The sequence below is a fragment of the Alligator mississippiensis genome, chromosome 2, assembly GCF_030867095.1.
Source record: "Alligator mississippiensis isolate rAllMis1 chromosome 2, rAllMis1, whole genome shotgun sequence".
In the NCBI taxonomy this organism is placed as follows: domain Eukaryota; kingdom Metazoa; phylum Chordata; order Crocodylia; family Alligatoridae; genus Alligator; species Alligator mississippiensis.
Genome location: NC_081825.1, coordinates 78,349,326 through 78,373,432, shown reverse-complemented (window position 1 = coordinate 78,373,432; position 24,107 = coordinate 78,349,326). Strand labels below are relative to the sequence as shown.

Genomic DNA, 24,107 nt, shown 5'->3' with positions numbered 1-24,107 from the left:
TTTCATCAAAACATTTCTAATATTATTAGAAAAACCCTGCTTTAGAATATTTTGACATATATCACCAAAAAGTCAAAATTACTTTTTTCTCAGATTCAAGCAAAAAAACCCAACCCTATTTAATCAAATATAAGATGACCCTAATTATAAGACAAGTCTCTAATAACTAGATTCTATATGTGGAACATTTAGAAATGTATTATAATTTTCCAGGTACAGAATCTAATTATTGGAGGTTTGCCTTGACTTTTTCCACCTCCCATGATGCAAGAGGGAAAATAAATCTGGGGGGGTCAAGTAACCCCCTTTCCCTTTCCCCCCAACTTCTTTCACCTGCAGCCCCTTCCCCCCTTCCTTAGTGCTCCCCCTGAGCACTTGAAAGTGAGAAGCAAGTTTAAAAATACTAACCTAGAAATAAACATACCTGCAGTAACTCGCGTATAGGGAACATAGTACAAGAACCCATAGACCTGGTTCATCCAGAATTGATAGTTTACCTCTTTTGAAACTGCTGCAAGTTTTAGCAGAGGTACTCCATAAACACACTTTTAAGCAACACTTTTGTACATACTTGTATATAGCACAAACTAGCAAGACATTAGTTCAAAGCCATAAGGCTCATGATTTACCATAAAGAGAATTGTTCTAGGCCTCAGCAAAAACAACAGCATTTCAAGTCATGATGACACCACAACTCAGCACTGCTAAGCATGTGTGTATACTCCAAATACCCCTGTGAGGAGAATGAAAACAAGAAAAGGTTAAAGAAGAGATTACCATGTTGGTAGGGGGGAGAAGAATACAGAAAGCAGCTGAAGCAACACCAGAAACAGTGGGCGGCAGCTTCCTGCCCCCTTTTCAAGAAACAGCTGACCTGAGTGTGGGCAGCCTGACCAGTTAAAAAGAAATCAGAATGGCAATTCAGAGAGGGAGAAGAGACCACGGAAGATGCCGGGATACTTGGTGGAAACCATGGCAGAGGAGGAATGTGGAGACTGGCACAGAGACTCAAGTGAGGCACCACAGAAACCTCCCCCTGGACCTAGAAAGCTGATGAGAGCATTTTGGGGCCAGAGGGGACATTCAGAACCAGAAAAAAGAACCAAATTTTGCTCCCTTAATTCTGCTGCTAGGAAATGGACAGGAGGGACACCTGGTACCTTAGATTAAGGAAGTGCTGTCTGAACTGCAAGAGACAGCCACTGTTGACTGGGAAACAAGATAAGTATTAACCCTTACCTGCACTAATACTTCAAGTCTCAACCCTGTGCACTTTATAGGAGCACAAGCACTTGGTTAGATAGTAAAGCAATGTGCACTTTAGATAGGGCGTAGAGGTAATGGTAGTAAAGCTGATATATTTTCCACACTAAGATGAGATAGTGTGATGAAGTGCAGCAGACATTTGGGTTGGAAGCATCTGACAAGACTAGGAGAGGCAGGAATCATAGAGTAACCAGACTTTGAAGCTGGAATCAAGATTGGGATGGCTCTGATGAATATCTTACCTAACAAGGTATTTAACATCAAGCTGGCTTCGTTCCCCACCCCACCCCCCAGCTCCATCAGCTCTGTCCTCACCGTCATGGTGGTGCTCTGGCCACTGCCTCCTGTCCCAAATGCTCTTGGAGCACTCTGGTTGTTTCAGACAACAAATCAGAGTGTGAATAAAGCATTATGGACAGACAGACTAAGGCTTGTATATATATAGAATGATGTCAAGCCAGACCAGATTACCCCGTGCAGATGAGGCACAGGAAAATCAGGTCTGGTCCCACCTTGTGTATGGTGGGTCACACTAATCATATGCAACAGGCTGAGGGAGAGGGCAACAGAGTTTTGATTATGCTGTTTGGGGCCCTATTGGGTGATATTTGCCAGACATTTAAGACTGGTTTAAAAACAGGATTGATTGGAAATGAGTGGGAAAGGTGCAGCTGAGCTGTGGGACTGAAGAGAAAGATGCAATCTATTCCATGTAGCAGCTCACCATGACCTGAAAAAGAGTCAGCACTGAGTGAGACTGTGCTTAAGGGACACTACCATATATCTTATTCAGATGCATTACACTAACCTATCTTGCTAAGTCTATTCCATCTCAGAGGAAAGGCAGCAAAAGGGCACAGCAGACCCCTCGGCTCTGCAGAGAACTAACAGAGCTCCTGCATCTAAAAAGAAAGACCTACAAAGGATAAAGGACTGGATCCACCACTAAGGAGGAATATTCTGAACTGGTCCAGACCTGCAGGGAGCAAACCAGGAAAGCCAAGGCTGCGACTGAACTCCAACTGGCTACAAGTATCAAGGACAATAAAAAGTCCTTTTTTAGATATGTGGGGAGCTGGAGGAAAAGCAAGGGCAACATCAGACCCCTGCTAAACCAGATAGGACAACTGACAACTGATGCCCAGGAAAAAGCCAACTTGCTAAATGGGTGCTTTGAATCGGTATTTCACCAGTCCTAAGGGGCGCCCCTGCCCATTACAGAACAGGAACGCCTGGGTGAGGATGATTCCTTACCCCTCCATGAATGCTGACCTTGTGAAGGAACACCTTAAGAGGCTGGACACCTTCAAGTCAGCTGGCCCTGACATCTTACACCCCAGGGTACTCAAGGAGCGGGCAAGCATCATAGCTCAGCCACTGGCACAGATCTTCGAGAACTCCTGGAGCTCTGGTGAAGTGCCTGAAGACTGGAAGAAGGCCAATGTGGTGCCTATCTTCAAGAAAGGGAGGAAAATGGACCCAGCAAACTACAAGCCCATCAGCCTGACCTCTATTCTGGGGAAGGTCTTAGAAAAGATTATCAAAGAGGCTATTCTTAACAGACTGGCTGATGGCAACATCCTGAAGGATAGCCAGCACAGGTTTGTTGCAGGTAGGTCTTGCGTGACCAATCTTATTTCCTTTTATGACCAAGGTCACTGCGTAGAAGAGATTGATGTCGTATATCTTGACTTTAAAAAAGCCTTCAATCTGGTATCCCATGATCACCTCTTGGCAAAACTGGGCATTTGCAGCCTCAGCTTCACCAAGATCTGCTGGCTGGGGAATTGGCTCTGTGGTCAGACCCAGAGGGTGGTGGTTGATGGAAGTCAATCGTTGTGGTGCCCTGTGACCAGTGGGGTCCCTCAAGGCTCTATCCTTAGGCCAACATTATTCAATATCATTCATTAATGATGTGGACATTGGTATCAGAAGCAGACTGGCCGAGTTCTCTGATGACACCAAACTCTGGGATAAAGCGTCCACACCTGAGGACAGGAGGGTGATCCAGGCTGACCATGACAGACTCAGGAAATGGGCAGACAAGAACCTGATGATGTTTAACACTGAAAAATAAAAGGTTCTCCACCTTGGGAAGAAAAACCTGCAGCACGCTTATAGTCTCGGCAGTGCTACGCTGGCTAGCGCTACAGATGAAAAGGACTTGGGGGTCATGATTGACCACAAGATGAACATGAGCCTTCAATGTGATGCTGCGGCTAGTAAGTGCACAAAACACTGGCTTGCATCTATAGATGCTTCTCAAGCAAATCCCGGGACATCCTTCTCCTGTTATACTCAGCCTTGGTGAGGCCGCAGCTGGAGTACTACATCCAGTTTTGGGCTCCGCAATTAAAAAAGGATGTGGAGAAGCTTAAGAGAGTGCAGAGGAGAGCCACGCACATGATCAGAGGTCAGGAAAACAGACCTTATGATGAAAGGCTAAGAGCTATGGGACTCTTCATCCTGGAAAAGCGCAAGTTCAGGGGTGATCTGGTGGCCATCTATGAGTTTATCTGGGGGATCTGGGGGAATGTCTGTTCACCAGAGCACCCCAGGGGGTGACAAGGTCAAACAGTCACAAACTCCTTCAGGACTGTTTCAGGCTGGACGTAAGGAAGAACTTCTTTACAGTCTGAGCCCCCAGGGTCTGGAATAGACTGCCATCAAAGGTGGTTCAAGCACCTACTTTGAACACCTTTTAGAGAAATGTTGATGTTTATCTTGCTGGGATCCTATGACCACTGCTGATTTCCTGGCCCTGGGGCAGGGGGCTGGGCTCAATGATCTTCTGAGGTCCCTTCCAGCCCTAATGTTTATGAAATCTTTGTGAGAGGCATCCATCAATATGTTTGCCCCACATGGGCCATGTGCATTGGCAGCAGTTTAATAATAGCTAATGCATTTAGTGAGAGTTCCTTGTATGCAAATGCAAAACAAGGGGAGTGGTAAGTATAGTAATCACCAAAAAAGTCTTTAGTATAATATATAACACCTCACCAAAACATTTGACAGCTTTATGTTAAGTTGTGTTTTCATTTTGTGTTTTATGACAGTTAAGAAGCCATACTGTAACAGAAATATTACATTTAAGGGTACATATCTGTTGTGTTACCAGCATTCCAATAATGAATACCCCACTGTATTTACTATGCTTTATGTGCTGAAAAGATGTGTGCTATAACTGGAGTTGTTATGGACCAGGTAGCCCTCACTGATTCAGCTCAGAGATCTGAATCATAATAAAGCTATATCCAGAGTTATTCATTTCTGCCTTCCTCTATCACAAGAAAAACAAACCCACCTGGCAATTTTGTTACAAATTGAAATCCTGGGAGGAAACAATATCTGAGTCTATCACAGTACAAAAGTATCAAAGTACATAATGTTCTTTTCAAGTACTTATCACTGTAAAACGTAGGCTTTAAAGTCAGTAAAGTATGTAACTTACTCACAGTGGGTAAATCCCATCAGCCCAATAAAAATGTAATTGAAAATAAAACAAAAATAATTATAACACAGATTAAAAGTGATAGCAAATTTGTGTAGTTTAGTTCTTTGTAGGTATAAGCTTTGTAACCTGTCAATTCTTTGCCTTCCTTTCTTTATTAAATAAGACACTAATACACCTAATACACCATGGACTCAGAATACTGTCTCCCTACAATTTTATAATTCCAGTGTACCTAGTCAGCGTAAGTGTCTTTAAGATAAAGAGACTATATACAGTATCAGCATTATTATAAATTACACAGATGTGACTTAAGTAGAAGAGTTTAGCAACAAAAGCTTCTTCTGTATGATGCAAAGACAATCAGATTTTAAAACAGGTGCTGAAGCTCTTGCTTCCCAGACTAATATAGTTTAGATTCCCTAGCAGATGTCACACCGTATGCTTACACACAATTCAAAAATGACTATGGATGTTGACACGTAATCCACAGAATAACAGCCAAGGGCACATCTGCCCTGTAATCAGAAGTGTAATCTCAGCATATGTTTGGCATACCTGTGCCAGTTTTAAATTTAGCTAGCTTGGGTAACAATTGCAATGAAGATATATAAGGACAAATGTTGTCATGGGCTACCACTTGCAACCCAGCAGGTTTGCATAACTCAATCCATCACATCTTCACTACAAGTATTACCCTGGTTAGCTAAAACAACACTAGTTACTCATACTATTGTAGTGTAGACATAGCCCTAGGATAAAAACTGCTCATTCTTGTTTCAACATGAGTAGAAGAGCTGATGTTAAGTATTTCCATCAGAAAGGAATGTTTGTGGGGGAGGGGGGAGAGGACATTTGGGGGAAGGGAAAGGACAAGACAGATATAAAGAAAAAAAGGCATCCAATTATACAATAAAATGCCAAAGCGTTTCTTAGCAGTTATTCAACTAAGCCAATAGCAACAGCAATAGCACTGCCTGCTCCATTATGGTGACATAATGAACTTTTTTTTTTTCAACTAAGTAAAGTTCGTTGCCTTTTCCAATTAAAAGAAATCTAGACTGACTGAACATAACTACTCTTAGAGCAGTTCTTGTGGATTTAATTACAGTAACGATCAGACAAAAATGATGTGAATGAAAACAATTTTAATTTGTTATTTCAAGAAATTAACTTCAGCCTTGATGGCAGTAATTGGGGTGGGGAAGACACACACACTTATCTTGCATATTTATGAAAACCTGCTAAATTATAATAAAACTGATACTTCCACTGCTACTTCAATGACAAACAAATGTCTTTAATGAGCTGTGCTTAACTTTCTAAGTGGAGAATATTAGTAAATAGAACAGCTGGACAAGTATTAGTAATTCACAGAGGCAAGTAAATAAAAATAAATACATCTAAAGTTTTCTTATAGGAAATTGTCCTTTGTTGCACACCATGAAAAAGGACAATGATGTCATTTTTATATTTCTTTTAATAATAATATTATCTGTTTAAGAGCTAGTTTTTTTAAAAAAATACAGACTTTTTTTACATTAGATTATACTGATTTACAGTTGTCAGGCACCCAGCCAAAAGAGTACTTTAATTTACCCTAGTCAGGAACTAATGTCTTACCATTTCTGTTTATAGTCTGTGTTTTTAGTTAACAAAATTTGGTGAATTAATTACATTTTGAAAGATAGGTATTCTAATAAAGTAACTGAAAACACACAGGAGGAAGGATTTACATGATTTTCAAGACTGTCTGTGTTTACAATGGTGATAAATTTGTTTAAGGTTTAAACAGATAGGAGTGGTAATATGACAAGTTGAGAATGCTTTAGGGAGTTTTCTGCCTTAGGTTCCTAATATGTACCCAGTCTGGATTATTCATGACAGAAAGTAGTTACTATTTGTTTGCTTGGCGAGTTCCATAAAATGAGTTACTAATCTCAATCTATAGCAAGAAGGAAAACAATCTTTAAAAATAAATTGTTCTGTATTTAAAAGATGAAAATTAATAATTTTTGTATTCTACGTTGTAATGGCACCCTGGAAATGCATTTCACCTAGTGTAGCATATTTCTTTAGATAAATATATAAAACTAATTATGGTAAATTAAGGGAACAGCAAATGACTTGCAGGAAACAAAGGCTAAACAAAGGATAACATTCCTAGAATCCTTTATGTAAATTCTTCTTTAAAATAATCCTACCGATCTTTCAAAACTACATTGTGACCTTATAATCTACCATCAGTGAGTAGAAGCATCAGCAACATAAGAATACAGCCTGGAACCTGGGGCAGCTGCTATAAATAGGGGTAGCGATGACTTCTCCTTGCTACTGCTGCCATGATCATAACTGCATGGCTGTGGCAAAAATCACATTTTTGATCCTCACTGCCAGCAGAACCAGAGGTGGTTGCCCTGTCGTTCTGCCCTAGTTACAGCAGTAGGGGGCATATAGCTCCATCACAGAACAAACTGAATCTTGGTGGGTGCATCTACATGTGCACTTTAATGTACGATAGTCTATTTTACTGCACATTAAAGTGCCAAGTCAAAAACCATGCTAATACACTAATACACCATAAAAATAGGCAACTGAACATTAACTGTCACTAAAAAAGCATGTGCTTTTGCTACTGTGCAGTAGGGCAGCCTAATGTGCATTTATTTAGTACCTCACATTAGAGGTACTAAATTTAACACACGTTAGGAAAAGCACATTAATGAACATGTAGACACGCCCAGTCACAATTCCACCTATGAATCCCTTCATGGTAGGAAATAAGGAATGAATCCCCTCAAAAAATGTAAGAGTCCCAGTGCTGAGCATTACAGTGCCAATTCTCAGGTATTCTTAGTGGAGTTCACCTCCTCCATATTAGGTGCCTAGACCAGCAGTCAGCATCTTTAAAATCAGTAGCCCAGAACTACCAGGCTTAAGTCAGAGGCAAGTTCTTCTCCTGGGCCCTCAGCTGTGGTGTAAGCAGAGCTCCCCAGCGCTGAGCTACAGCACAGTCAAAACCCCACAGCAGCCAGCATGTGGCGGAAGCCCCCCAGCCTGTGAGCCATATGCTGATCCAGCCTGCCGGCCCGATCCAGCCTGTGAGCCATATGCTGTCAACCCCCACCTAGACTCTCTGTACAATGCTTGGGGAGAATTAGGCATGAAAGAACGTGTTCTATAAAATATAGGATTATAAGAAGATTCCTTTTCAGGACTTAAGCACTTGTCCTCAATTCCTCTCTTGGTATAAGATGTCTAAGTCACTTCTTTCAAAACCTGAGGTGGGCTCAGACAAGTTTGAGAGAAACAAAAAGTAGAACTGGTGGTAGTCCTGTATGTTTAGAGAACTTTCCAAGAAAATTTTAATCTTCATCTCTTACCCCTGGCACTCTCCTGGGTGATTTAGATTCAAATCCCTCAGGAAGAGGAGGAAATTGACTCCAGGGGGCTATCTACAACACAATGGACCATGATAATGAATGCCACTGTGACAACACATCCACTTACTCAATTCCACCCTGTGCGTGCCAAATGCTAAAATGCCATTTAGTCACTTTTTAGTGTAACCCTGGAAATACCCAGAGATTCTCTCAGACTCCCAGTCTAAGGAATGCTAATTGCATCCAGTGCCTGGCATACATAAGCATAAGTTTTCCTAGTATTGGGTGTGTGAGAGTAGGCATTCCCTAGCACAGCAGCACTGCCTAGCACAGTTGACTGTAGTATAGATGTGTCCTAGATCTTCCACATCATGGATGAGTGCTCTATCTACTAAGATATGAGATAAAAGGGAATACCACCAGTTTTCTTTGGATTCCTTCCCATTAGGTGTGACTTGAGAAGTTTATAAATTCAAGACTAACAAGCAAGGTAAGTGGGAAAATACCTAGTTAGTGAGTCCTGATGGGTTTAGGTATGAACTAATGCAGTTGGCCAAACTTGACAGGAGCAAAGCAGTTCAAGAACTACCCAGAAACAGTTTGGTGTCTGGAAAACTTAATGGTGAAAAACTTAGGCTGGATACAGAAGTTACACTTATTATGTAGTAAGCATGCAAAAAGCACTCTACAGCCATAACTGAACAGATGGTCAGGACACAGAGTGCTGTAAAAATGGCAAATCCCACTCTAAGATAACCCTGGATGTATGTGATATCAAACTTTAGCACTGTAGGTTAGAAGTGCTGTAATGAAGATCTATACCAGATCTCATCACAATTCATGGTGGGTTTCATTCCCATGGAGCACTGGGGCACCCTGCTCACCCCGCATTGTGGGAGGCATTCTAGCCTCATCCAGAGCTCAACCCCTCTGCCCAATGCTGGGCCAAGCCTACTCATGGGCCTTCAGTGACCTGAACCAGCAAAGACCCTGTGGCCAACTCCCCTCCCCACAGTTGTCCCCTCCAGTCAGCTCTGAGCCACCGTGTGGTATTATGGCTTAGCATGCAGATTCCACCTACACCATCTGGCAGCTTTTGATTAAAAAGCTGTGCTGATTGCTGGACACTACATTCACACAGGGAGCTGATATTCTTCTTGTACAGTGGTGTTTTGAATCATCCATGTCCAGATCTCAGTCTGTTCAGCTAATCCATGCTTCTCTGTCAAGATTGTGCCCAGTGGGGGATTCGTTTGGTGTTGGTAGAAAATGCTGTAGGGATAGATTTCAGACTGAATTAGTCTGATAAATTATTTCATTTCCTTTCACCCCACCCTTTATGTACTTTAGCACAACACACAAGGCCATTGTACCCAGTCTGCCAGGCACCCCACAGGCCCAGAAACCTGGCAGCAGGGGAGTGTTTAGGATTTGACTTCTTGTGTCACTTTGTCTACTTCCCTAGATTGCAGGGTGGACATCTGTGTGTGTAAGTTGTGCAGCCTGTTATGAGTCTCTATACACTGTTAAATGTAGTGTTGAGCTTTTTAATGTGAGAAATTCTGGACCATACAGGAGCACAATATTCTGCTGGGGCATATACCATTGCAAATGCAGTGGTTCTTTGCATTTAAGTTGGCATACCATGCCATGCTGGCTAAATGTCTTAAGATAGCTACCCATGCAAAGACTTTAATTCTGACCTTAGGTATATGATGTTTATAGTAGGGCCATGTGAAATTTTGGCAGCTATTTCATTTTGGAAGTGTTTTGGGCCATATCGGCACCCAAAACACTGAATCCAAATCAAAATGGAAGGCTCAGAAACATCTCCAAAATGAAACAAGACAACTGAAATGTTTCAGAAACATTTCGGAGATGTTTTGGAAAATTTCGGAGTTTCAGAGCTGGGCTTGTAGGGAAATAGCTGTACACTGCTGCCCTGCTGCGTGACTTGGTTCCGCAGGGAGCAGAGATCCACAACAGGGGTCTCCTCACCGCTGATGCCTGCCCCACACTGTCCCGGCAATGTGGGACTTCATGGGGCGGGTAGTGGCAGCGAGGAAACCCTAGCATGGATCTCTGCTCCCTGCAAAATTGGGTCGCGCAGTAGGGCAGTGCTGGGCCCTGCCACGCAACCAGGCTTCACAGGGAACAGAAATCCGGTACACTGTGGGGCGGGCAGTGGTGGAGAGGAGATCTCCAGTGCAGATCTCTGCTCTGCAGAGGCAAGTCATGCAGCAGGGCAGTATTGGTCCCTGCCGCATGACCTGGCTCTGCAAGCAGCAGAGATCCAGGGCATCCTGGGGTGGACAGCAGTGGGGAGAAGACCCTAGCATGGATCTCTGCTCCCTGCAGAGCCAGGTCACATGGCAGGATAGTGCTAGTCCCTGCTGTGCATCCTGATTCTGCAGGGAGCAGAGATCCAGTGCAGCGTGGGGCAGGCAGCAGCAGGGAGGAGATCCCTAGTATGGATCTCTGCTCTCTGCAAAGCCAGGCCACATGGCAGAACAGCTCTGGTCCCTGCTGCATGACCTGACTCTGCAGGGAGTAGAGATCCAGGGCTGCATGGGAAGGGCAGCAGTGGGGAGGAGATCCCCAACACAGATCTCTGCTCCCTGTACAGCCAGGTCACGAAGCAGGGTAGTGCTGGTCCCTTCCGGGCAACCTGCAACCCCCAGCCCTACAAGGAGCAGAGATCTGGGGCTGCAAAGGGCAGGCAGCTGTGGGAAGGAGACACCAGAGTGAATCTCTTCTCCCTGTGGAGCCAGGTCACACAGCAGGGCAGCGCTGATCCCTGCCGTGCATCCTGGCTCTGCAGGGAGCAGAGATATGGTGCAGTGTGGGACGGGCAGCGGCGGAGAGGAGACCACAGTGTGGATCTGCTCTCTGTGGAGCCAGGTCCCTGCCAAAAAACCTGGCTCCACAGGGATCAGAGATCCACGCAGGGGTCTCCTTATCTGCACAGAGGGCAGCAGCGCTCCCCCACCCCAAGACGAGCCACCCATGGCCCCGTCCTGCTCCCCGCTGGGGCCCCAAGCCCCGGTCATGTAGACTTCAAAGCAGATTTGGAGATTTGATGGAGCTGAATCTCAGAAACAGATTCAGCTGAAACAAAACAGGACAGTGATTCAAAAAACTGAAACAAATCACTGTCCTCCGAAATGGCCAAATCTGAAACTGAATCAAAACACAGCCGTTTCACACAGCCGTAGTTTATAGGTAAGGGAGCAGTCTCCTGGCCTGACTATTGTCCAGGTGGGAGAGTAAAGGTTCTGATTTATTGATGCTCCTCACTGACCTTGTACCTTTCAAACACCCACCTCAAACCCTGTGCCCCTGGCCTGGAATGAAGCAGAAGTGCTAGGGTTGGTACCCTCTACTGTTTTGGGGGGGCTTATCAGTCTATGTTACATTGACTGAAGTCATAGGTGGGTCCATAAATCTGGTTGACAACTGGCCACCCCAACGCTTAAGGTCACGTTGCTTTCCCAAGAGAGGCCAGTGTGTTGATGCAGAACCACTTAACACAAACTGGCACCCAAAGAGACCCCAAAAGACACTGAAAGATTTTTCTGAACTTCACAGCTGAGGTATAACCAACAATCACACCTGTGGGTTTTCACTGGTACAGTTGCCACAGCACCCTTTGGCACAGCACCAACCAACAAGCATTGCTGGAGGTAAGGTGAAGCAAGAATGCAAAAAATTCCCCCTAGCAACATTCCCCCACCTCCTCCATCTTTCCCTCTCCTCACAGAGAACTGGAGAAGCCTTATCCCTCCAGATGCTTGGGTTCCCCAGGATCCCAGCTCCCAAAACAGAAAAATGGAACCCAGGCATCCATGTGCAGATTTTCTGAGCTGGGGCATGGAAGGCAGGCATTCCACCACATGGTCATTGTCAGGTCATGAGCAGGTGCACAGCTTCTGGAGCAGGGAAGCAAAGACTGGACACAGGACTCACCATAGGTCCCTCAGTGTCTCTATTGTCTGCAAACTCTGATATTGTGTGTAGGAGTCCCAGTCATAGAGCCCAATATCCAAGATGGTCAGCCAGACAACTGCAGGGTGCAGGGGACAAATGCATAGATAGCACTAGTGAAATGACCAAATTGGACCCTCAGTGTGGGGGTGCAAATGAACAGGTTGGTGAATGTTTGTATTTATGCTGCCACAGCACTTGAACAAGTAGTCCAAGCCCAGGAACATGCTGCAAAGCTCTACAGATGGCCATCTGCTGTTTGAGGGAGGCCACCCTTACCACTACAGAGCTGAGAGAATCACAGTGCCAGATAAGGAGTTTTTGCACAAAGTCAAAGTTCGTTTGGGATTTAGCTATGACTGAGTGGCATCAGCGCTGCCTCCCATAGGGAGGCCAAGCAGGAGTGGTGTGGCAGGATGCCTCTAATCTTCCCCCACCCACCCCCCCCACAGGATGAAGAGCCCCACTCCAGGGTCTCTTTCCTGGGGCAACATGCCCAGGAATCCCAAAGACACACTACATGGTGGCTGTGGAAGAACACTCCACACTGTGCATTGATGGAGAGATGCTGGGGGGTAGGGGATCCCTGAAACAGGAGATATGGTGCATGGAAGCCCCTGACCCATGTTCAAAGAAACCAGAAAGGCATCCAGGAGGGCCTGTTCCAGGGAGCACTAGTGCAGGAGGTGAGGTGGACCAGGCTGTCTAAGACTCAATGTCAGGGCTAGCATTGACTCCATCTGCCTTCCAGAACCAACTCACTACCCCTGGCCACTAGTGGTTGCCAGCATAGCCATGCGCCATCCAACAGGTTCTAGGGCAGTCCTGGAAGGCTGTGGGAGTTCTCATAACATGAGGGAATATGACCCACCAGCCAGCCCAATGGCCCAGGCCACTCCTGACCTGGGTCCCACTGAGGGGGAGTGGTGCAGCCCCTGCTAGGATAGGCAGCTCCTTGGGCTCAGGTCCAAGTTCTAAATCAGTCAACATTCTACAGGGTTTTTTTATTATGCACAAGGAAAGTTTGGCTGCAAATGAATTAAAATTGAATTAAACCAAGGAGTGTCAGTTTCATGGATGACATTTCCCTTATGTCCTGAGGTTTTGCATTTGTTAAGTTAAGCCCTCAAGGCTACCCACCCCCCTGTTCCATTCAATGTCATGACCACCTGGTGCAGCCAGACTCTTCCCCCACTCTCTCAATGTTAACTGAAATGGTTCCAAGTTCCAGAGTGGGCAAAATTCCAGTTTTTTCTTCAATGAACACACTAAAAGTTTGGCAGCTTCACCATTTGATTAAAACAAGTCTCTTCCTTGGGTTGCATTCACCTATAGCCCTAGTGTGTGCCCCTGGTGGAGGTTGGGGAAAGAGAAGGGAAGGGGGATGGTGTCTAGGTAGCCTGAGTTGTGGGCAATGGTGCCCATGATATACCAAAACCCCCAGTTTTTCTTTTTTTTCTTTTAAAATGCATTCCCTCCCCTTCCCCAACCATTTCTGACTTTGTCTCTCCCTCTTTATTCCCTATAGATAAGTATAAGTGAGCTAAGACATAGGATAAGCTTAAGCATTTTATTTTGGTACCAAGTTATATTTTTTGTTTGTTTTTTCTCCTTCCTTATATTGTATAATTATTGTTTATATTGATCTTTACTGTTCTATGTTACTGTCTTACTGGTACTATATGATTTAGGCCTACATATGTAAGTTAGCGTATGTCATGTCAAGTTTCCATTTTGTTTGTCAAGTCTCCATCTTGTTCCCCATGCCCTGTTGTGTAACCTATGACTCATACCTACCCCTCCTATGTAACTTGGTTCCTGAATGAATAGGGATGAATGAGGGTGCTTGAGAGACAATGGCAGTAGGTCTAAAAATAGCTCATTCTAAATGACTGAACCATCAAAACCAATACCTGGACCAACGATCCAGCCATTGGAACAACCCTCAGCATTCAAGAAACAAAAGATGAGGCAACCCACCATTGTGCCAAAGCTGTACATGCTCAGTATGAATATCTGGAACCCTCTGGAACAGGGTTGACCTTGTCTGGACATGCCTTCCCCATAGGAGATCATAGGTAGTCTGCCCCATAAAAAGGAGTAGTAAAGACTGACTCCTTGGGACACCCTCTCCATATGGACCAGCACCATGCCACACCACCTATCCACCCAGAGGCACTGCCGGCGACCCCCCTCTGGACAACACCTACTGGACAAAGACCCATTTCCGGATAGGTAGCTATCACCCCCACCCTCTCTTCAACCAAGGACTTGGGCTGTGTTTCTCTTCCCTACCTGGACTCCAACCCTTCCACTGAGTCTCTGCTCCTCGCCTCTCTAACTTCTGTCTCATTTCTCCCTCTCCTGCTTCTGGCTCTCCAACACCTGTCCTGAGCTCCCCTATATCCTCAGTACAAACATCCTCTCTGCCTGCAAACCCCCTGTTTCTTTGCCACTGTCTTATCCCCACTGCCTTGTCCCCGATCTCTGCCACTGTTATTGCCTTGTCCCCACTGCCTTTTCCCCTGAGCTCCTAGGTTTCTGCCTCAGTTTCTTTCCTGGCTGTCTCCTCCTTGCCACTGGGCTTTTTTCCCTTGCACCAGTGACCTCAAGTAACCCTGGGGCCACTTGACCTTAAGTAACCCCAAACCTCAGTTCCTCAGCCAGCTTCTCTCTAGTCTACTGGCTCTAATCCCAGTTCTGGCAACTTTCACTCCCTACACTTTAACTCTCTCTCTCACCTTAAGATTCCCTCAAGTATCCCAGGTACCCCAAACACACACACACACACACCGTACCATCCAAATTAGGAACTTACCCATGTGTATGTGTAGGTGGGTTGTACATGTGTGAACTACTGAGTGTGTGTCATTGTGTGCATGATATACAAATTAGTGATCTGTGTATGTGTACTGAGTGTTTGGGTATTGACAACTGATCATTGTCTAATTTTTGGTGTGTAGTGTGTATGTGCTTGAACTGGTGATAGATATGTATGTGCCTAGGCTGGTTTGGATGTGTATGTGCCTTAGTTGTTTGTGTGTGTGTATGCACCTAATTGATTTGTGTGTTTGTATATGCGCGATTGTGTCACACCCTCCTGTCTAACAGCACAATATTGAGATCCTGAGAGTTGGCCTGACCCCACAGGTCAACAATGACACAGGGGCAGAGGAGCCCAGGGCTGGAGACCTATGGCCCACTGCCAGGGCAGGGGCATTCAAAGTCTTCCAGCCATACTCATCTGGGGAGGGCTTCTGGTCCAAAAGGGTGAAGACCTACTCAGCTAGGGCTTTGCAGATCTGGACAGCCTGCCACTGTGCATGGCCAGGGCCATCAGCATCATTGCGGGGGAATACATGCTTCCGGGACACACACACACACAGAATATAGGCATCCAGGACACACACAGACACATGAAACCCGGGTTCCCAAAACATATCCCCACACACAGAACTCCAGCATCCAGGACACACACACACACACACACACACACACACACACACACACACACACACACACGCATACATGCACAGAGAACACAGGCATCTGGGACAGACGTACACACAGAACGCAAGTGTCTGGGATACACACACACAATATCCAGGCATCTGGAACAGACAGACTCTCACACACACATACACACACACACAGAACCCAGGTATCCAGGACAGACACACTCCCTCCCGCACACTGAACCCAGAGGCATCCAGGACATGAGTGCACACACACACAACCCAGGCATCTGGGACATGGACACACATACACACAGACACACAGAAGTCTTCAACAGCCCAGAGAGACCATGGGGCACATTGGGAGGTATGCAAGAGCTCCCCCTACCTGCTCAGGCCATGCAGGCAGGTTCTGAGCTTCCTCCTCCATCTTCCCCTCCCATGTTCTGCTTGCTCACAACTTAACCCTGGGTGCTTTAAGTGAAGCTCAAAAGTTCAAGTGCTTCTGCCTCAGGCTTCGTGAATGCCTGTACTTAGCCTTAGGCATCTATGAACTTCAGGTGCCTCAGGATTTGGCTGCAACTGAACAGAGAGTTTTAATGAGTGCACATTTGGATGTAGGTACCAAAAGTAGGCCTATGTTCTGTTATGCATCTAGCCCTAAGCTAGTTTATTATTTTAATGAGGACCAATACACTCAGACTGCTTCTCTAAGAAAAAAGAGGTAGAGATCAAAAGTTAATCTTTCACTCACTGGCTCACCTTGACTATTTAACTGCAATCAAGAGCAAAGAGGAAACTAGCCTCTTCTCTCCCCATTGCAACCAGAGTCACACTAGGAGCAGGACCAGCCATTGTAATAATCTAATCTTCAGTGTTGATGTTTCTTATTGGCAGTCTTATACTGTCAAAGAAAGTGCAAATTTTCTCACTTCTGCTCCACTGGCAACATTATATACTCTCAAAATCAACTGAGCACCCATTTCGAAAAAAAGGTACCTTGGGGCTGCCTATAAAATAATCCAGTAATTGAAAATCATAAACCAAGGCCAATGGCTCAGCTGCACACCCCCAAGGTTTAAAAACTTTAACTCACCCATCTGTTCAAAAGTCTAGAGAGAAATGGGTAATTAAGAAATTATAGATAAAATCCTCTCAACAAGAAGAATTTACAATGCACTTTAAAAAGGATGTCCTAAGGAAAGAAGCTTCTATAAAGTATAATCCTAGCTCAGTCCAGATAACTTTACTTTTCTAAAATGCAATGTGAAATTATGGCAGTCAAAAGGTGGGGAAATAGCCTTCTAAGCACCTCAGTAAAATTGCTGGAATCTAAGAATTTTCCTCCCACCCCCACTTCCTCAGTAGGGAGGAGTCCTGGGTTTCAATCGTAGTTCCCAAAATGATCCATTACTTTTTACAATAATTATTAAGAGGAGACTGCACAAACACTCTTTTGATCAGGGGCTAGCACCCAGGATACCCACAGAGGAGTTTCCTAGCCAGTAGGCAACACTCATACACTTTCTTATTCTGGCACCATGACTTTCATATTCTTAACTACACAGTGGCACAGTTTGAACAAGAGCAGAGAAGACTGACCCCCACCCATAGTCTTCTTTAGCTCAGTAATTAGAGCACTTCCATGGGATGTGTGGGTTTGAATCCCCTTAGGCTCAGGAAGGTGCTAAACCCATGGCTTCCACTCTGGGCCTCTGTACATGTGATGAAGTGCTCTTGTACACATGACCAAATTGCCCCTTTTATCAGTTTAATTGCCCTTTTTAGTCATTTAATTGCATCACAGTGTACACATGTGACAGCATATTGGAATTAAATTTCTTAACAGTGTATCTCTGCGGCAGCGTATTTTCAATTTAATTGACTTTTTTATGTAGCAAAATAAAACACATCTGATGTATTTTAGTTTATTATGTAACAAATTACAGCGATACAGCTGGAGATGGCAGCAGGGATGGTGTATGGGGCGCTGGAAGCCCAGGCATGCTAGGAAAAGCTCAGGCTTGCTGGGGTTCCAGTGACCCATGCTCCATCCCTGTTGGAACAGGTCTGGGTCATACACAGTGGGCCTTGAAGGAGACTTTGCCAGAAACAGGCTTTCAGAAATCATTAACCCTTGCCGTTGCCCTAGACCATTATTAGAATGCAGCATCTACTTTACGTATAAGCCAATTCCCAAAAGCAAATCTCTAAATACCATTTTCTAGACATCAGTATTCAGACATATCCTACACTATCTCCTATTGCCTAGCCTTACCGAGTTCTCTCTTCAGCATGTGACATTTTGAATCATCTCTAGTGAGCCTAACTTTCCTCACAAATATGGAGCCTATGTTGCTACCTCCAGGTTTGGGATTCCACTCTGGGGGTTAAGTGACTAAAAGTTAGGCATTGTATTGCCTAATTTTAAAGGAAAGGATGGCCTTAGTCCTTTACTTGTTGGAAGTACCAAATTACTTTCTCTCTTTCCAAAATTCTTGTTGACAGAGTTCAAATGAAATGGGAATCAATTATTTAATTTATATAAACTGTACCATTTTGTCCTTATATTAATCAGATTATTATTCATATTATTTAAGCATCTTTTCAATCAGTTTATTTGGTGTGTGGCAAAGCTGAATAGTCTGAAATTTTCAGAATCACGAGCAACATCTTTTTTACATAGGTGAGGTAAACAGTTGAAACCCTCCTGTACAGTAGCTGATTAAGATATCATATCTCATATATATCATTATTCATACTACAATACTATCATTTATCAAGTATATTATCATTATTTTATATCAATACATATTTTGTTGACATTTCAACCATTTCATTGCTTCACAATTCTTGGAAGCGTTCTGCTGGTTTCTACAGACTTACTGATATATATCATGGCTCTTTGGTTTCCTCAGTCTTTGGCAGTATCAAATCATCATTACCTGAAAAAAGCTGGTACAGTACATTTTTAATAATGTACATAAATGTACTATACAGTACATTTTTAATAAAAATGCAGATGGCTTAAAACTTAAAACAGCCCCCAGAGTGGAACCGCCAAACCCAGAGTTAGGAACGTAGGCCCCATATACGTGGAATATCAGGCATATGCTTAGACATTCACAGAAGCCAACCATAATACCAACTGCATATCAACCTACTCAAATCAGAAGAACTGGCTAAAAGGCATAATGTCCCAATATATATGAAATTAGCTTCAAAATACAACTAAACCATAAGTTTCCTTGAGCAGGTAAGGTCATTGGGAAGGTCTTTCTTTTTAGCACATTGAGCAAAGTTGCAAAGTTTTTCAAGATACTGTTTTAATAATCTGCAAAAACATGTTTGGTATGGTTTAAATATCAACTACCTTTGCTACTATCTATTCATTTTTTAGTGCAGACAATATACTCAGTTCTGTATGAGGCACAAATATGAAGTCAGTGCCAAAGGTTTAAAATCTGCACGAACCCAAAGAGGCAGGCTGAATGCAGGGTTCTGAGGTGTGTTATTCTATTTATATCTTATACAGTAGCAATCATCATGCCTGAGCACTTTCCAGTAGTGCAACAAACAGAATTTGAATCTGTCATGTGAAGTATTTTCCTCTTCTTGGGGAGAAAATTGTGTGGATTATGACTACTGTTTGTTTCCAAGGTGTATTATGCTATTTTTTTAATAATTAAAAGTGAAGTCAGTAAGTGTAATCTGAAAGGAGATGATCTTATTGCTGATTCTTAAATCCTGGGGGAGTTGGCAGATGTGCTATAGTCAACTTGTGTCTAAGATGGAACATAGGGGGGGGAGACATACATTTTGAGACTTGTGTTATGATGAATACTTTTCCCAGCATAGCTGCTAAAAAATGACCCTCCTCATGGTACAGTATATGAGTATTTTTCCAGTAGATTAACTTCTTCTGTTTAATCAGAATACACAGGTAAGAATTTAACAGTAGCCCTTACATTTTTCTAGACTCTAGCAGAAAATGCCACGCATATTTTAAATTGTGGGTTTCTAATATTCCTTCTTATTAATATTCAACACAGTGACAAAATGGTATTTGATTATTTATGGAAAATACTTGAAAAATAAATGAAGCTGAAATTCTGTCTTCTTTCATCTGAATGATGGTTACTATACTGACAGGATGTCATACGTGAAAGGCAAAGCTTTGGCAATATATAAATCAACCTGCTACCTTCTGTTGCCTTTTGGATCATCTTGGAGCACTTTAAGGAACTACTGCATGCAGATTATGTCAGGACAGAAGAGAGGTTCTCCTTATTCCGCACATAATCTAAAAGAATTATTTAGTCAATGATCTCAGCAGCACTACTTGGTTTGCTTGCCTGCTTTAATTCGGCCATGCTACCGTAGTATGCTAGCAATATACTAAATGTGAAGTGGTGAGGTAAGACTGTTTGATGCAAGGAGTGAAGAGTGTATTAGCAGACTTTAAACAACAATAATATAGATAAAAAGGTGAAGACGCGTTCTGAAGTGAAAACTTTAGTCAATTCAGTAGCAGTCTCCAGATTTCTTTGAACATACAACCAGCAAATGTGGACCATGTGGTTGTTATTAAATCATTGTCTTGTTTCTTGCATGAGAGAACAGGTAATCTATTTAGGTCCTTTTTGAGCATTTAAAAGCATTATATATCATTCCTGATCCTGACCTCCAAGCTGGTATTTTGCCAACCAACACATTGGAAAATGTACAACAGCTAACCTTAACAGAACCTCATTCTTTCAGTAGAATCATGCTGTCGAAGATAGCTGATTAGATTTTACCTTAGCTGGAATGTAAAGTAATTTATCCCTGCTGCTTTGGGTGCCACTAGCAAATGCCAGTGTAATTACATACATAACTCTAAGACAAGTGATTTGTATGCAGCCTATTGGAATTTCATGTCTGCTCTCTATTCTAGTCCCATGCTTCCACTGAGGATTTATTCTCTATCCAGCAAGACCTATTCATTTTATAATTATGCACATCGTCTCAACTGTTACCTTTTATTTATTGCCTTGATTTTCTGCAAGACTAACTTATAAATTAGTCTAAAGTATTTCTTACTAAAATGTGATTCCAAAGAGTCACAAAGCAAGGGCTTAGTTTCATTTAATGAAGTGGAAGCTAACTGTTTGATCCCAGAGATTTTAAGTTTCTTAGGCTGCAAGCTGGAAACAATATATCATCTGCCTTGAGTCCTTCATTGGCTTCACTTCTCATTCATAACAAATTTAAACTGCAAGGTGCTACACTACACTGCCCCTGCCTGTGTCTTGGGTTTCACATTACAATTCTCCTTCCCCATTAGTTATTGTACTAATTTTTAACTGCAAAGAAGATACTAATACAATCAACAGAATATGGACAGAAAAGGCAAATTGAAGTATGCAGTTCAAATTCTTAATGCGTCAAAAGTAAAGTATTTTCCTAACACCTTTATATTTTTTTCAAGTAACATTTCAGCAGTGATGGGTACAGATGGGTATATACTCCTTTTATAGTTCCTTCTATACTTCTACAGTTAAAAAACATTTGAACTGAAGCATCGGGTTTCACATTTGGTCTATAATTTATCTTGATGATCTTAAATACCTCACAGTGCTCTTCCGAATGGACATTACTATTTAAATAGATATTTTAGTGACAGAGTCAGCAGCTTATGGCCTACAGTCCAGATCTGGCTGCAAAGCCAGGGAACTTTGGTGGCATTCAGAAGTGGGGGGTGTGGTCCATTCTTTGAGGAGGAAAAGTGATGACAACAGCAGCAGCGGTGGACAGATCCAAGTGCTGACTCGTGTAGGACACGAGCTAAATCATTCTGACCTGCTGGCCAAAAACATTTCCAACTACTGCTTTAGTAACTGTTTGTTTCTGCTCTGTAGTTTTATGTCTTAGACTGTTAAAATGTGTTAGTCCATTTTAATGTTGATAATCTACAACATAAAAAACTCATTTCCCATTCTATTCAAGTTTTAAAAATACAATAAAAGCTAAATTCAGTAATTCTGATAAAGACTCAGTATTACACTAGGAATTAATTTAGCTTTGTGTTATTACTTTTTTCTTAAGCAATCTGTAAGTAATTTGAATATAAATACATTCTTTGAAGCAACAGACAGCAAAGGATTTACTCTTGTAGTGATTGCTTTCAAAATCCTCTCTCTCATTTCTGCATAAAGGATTAATTAAGTATTTCCCCATTAAACATAAGGGAAAGATAAGATTGTCTACAACTGAAAACCAGAAAGGTTGAGTAGTAAGATAACAGACACCATTCAAAACTTTTCTGTAATTATAAATACTGGTCTCATCTATAATGAAAGTTTCTGATAATATCACTAAGCTTTACTTCATAAATTCATTAACAATCTAAAAATCCAAATATTTTGTTTCCCTTAAAATATAAATATAGCTATTATGTCCACACATAGGATACACTTAATTTATTATTAAAATTGCTCAAGCGTATTTTATATCAAGGCAATCAAATCACTAGCTGTAACAACATAAACATTGACATAAGCCCCAAGTCACATGCCTACCACTTGTACATACCGATCAACAACACCTCTACTTCAAAGTTCCCTTTCAATGATTTGATATAACCAAGCTGCTCTGCTTGCCCCACCCTAGTTACAGTACTGCACTCAATCCACTGCCTACTTCTGGACTCTCTGCTATTCTCTGTAATAGTTTTTTTCTAAATGCATGTTTCCATTCCTCCCCTCAAATTTGTCCTTTCCATTTGGGCTCTTGGGGAAAAAAAATCATAGAAAAGTAAGGCTGGAAGGGATCTCAGGAGGTCATTTAGTCCAACCCCCTTCTCCAGGCATAATCATCCATATCTAAACCATTGTTGGCAAGTGTTTGTCTACCTATTCTTAAAAAACTTTACTTCCCTTGTCAACTACCAGGCATAATGTCAAAACATTATAAACATGCCAGTGTAACCCAGGTAGTACCTGGTTATGTAACTCCCCTCTCCAATCGAAGGGAAAGGTTAGCAGGGTAGGTGTGTTGTGGAGTGAAACTGCTGGCTGCACAGTTTCCCTCCTTCCCCTATAGAGCCAGGCCAGGACACTCTGTGAACTTAACTATATACAAATTTATTAATACAATAACCATAGGAAGAAACATATATATAATTAGCATCCCATAGAGCCCCCCCTCCCCCCCACAGCGATGGGGGAGAAGCAGTAGGAAGAGTCCCCCCCTGGGGCCAGGTAACCTCACACAGCCCCCCTCCTCACCCCACCGCAAGCTGGGGAGGAAGAGGAAGAAGAGCCCTCCCAGCACAAAACAGGGCCCCCTTCCCAGCCCCACAGCAGTGGGGGAGAGAGAGGAGGGGGAAGAGTTCCCCTCTGTGGCCGGGCAGCCCTGTGTGCCTGGATTGCTCCCACCTGTCAGGGAGCTGCTGGGGCCTGGCCATGCCCCTCCTCCTTAACTCAGCTTCCCTGTGGAAGGGAGGGCTGCTCTAGCACCCCCAGGCTTCTGGCTTGAGCCACTGCATGCATGTGCCAAATGTCTATCCACTTGCAAACCGGTTCACTCTGCAGGTTAGACTAACCTGTAAAGACTAAATCAATTCAGGTTCTGGCTTTTTGAATGTCTGTCCCTAACCAATAGGAACATTATTAGACTATAGTGGACATTGTGTCTATGGCATAAAATTCTTTTTTCATCCCAAATGTGGTGACTGTTCTGACTCTAAGCAGAAGAACAAGACTCCCTAACCTGGAGCCTATTGGTTTTGTCTGTTTGGGGGTTTTTTGTTTTGTTTGTTTGGTTGGATTTTATTTGAACAGGAACAGCAGCACAGCCCAGCCAAAATCCCCAGCCTTGGCTGCAGCCAACACCCAATGCTTCTGAGCAAGGCAAAAAAGAACACCTGACAAATGTAGCAACAGCCTGGAGGCAGACAGCCTCCATGCTTTGGTCTCTGTAACTTGTGGACCAAAATACAATTCCACACATCACACACCCTAACAGGAGAGCCAAAACATCCCTTCCAATCATCTAATCTTCTCCACAAATTATCCCAGATCCTATAATATGGTTTCATATTCAAATCAATTATCTTTTCCACAGCCTCACTATTCTAACAGTGAAGAATTTTTTTTTATCTAAAGCGACTTTGCTCCAATTTTGAGTCATTGCTATTCTTGCTACTTTCTGCAGTGAGAGAAAGAATGTGATCTTTATTGCCTTTGTACCCCTCTCCATGTCCTCTTGATTGAATATACTCCTCTTCCATGTCCATATCAAGGATTCCTTTATGTTTTCTCTATCTTCTTCCCTATTTAACTTCTGATAATTATGTTTCTAAATCCTATCTTTGTGGTGTCCTTGTAAAAGGTATTTAGCAGTATTCACAGATTCAATGGAATCTGATAGGGCCGTGCTTCTACTATGGCCTTGGTATCTAAATAAGTAGGTTAAATATGGACTTAGGAGCCAAAGCCTAGGTATTCACTTTGGACTCTGTGTTTTTTGTGGAAATAATATCAACTTGGAGAGTCAGTGTATTCTTGGTTTTAAATCTGCTGCTCT

General features: G+C 43.0%; 1 protein-coding gene across 13 annotated transcripts in view; it reads right to left on the bottom strand.

Annotated features, from left to right (window-relative positions):
• LOC109281622 (uncharacterized) overlaps nucleotides 1–24,107 on the bottom strand; it is a 305,799-nt gene that overhangs the window by 129,763 nt on the left and 151,929 nt on the right. Inside the window, exon 3 of one of the 13 annotated variants that reach the window (XR_002088315.2) lies at nucleotides 9,182–9,372. The exons of the other annotated variants lie outside the window; for them this stretch is intronic. The gene's annotated coding sequence lies outside the window, so the exon portion shown is untranslated. The remainder of the gene's footprint in view (nucleotides 1–9,181; nucleotides 9,373–24,107) is intronic. 13 annotated transcript variants of the gene reach the window in all.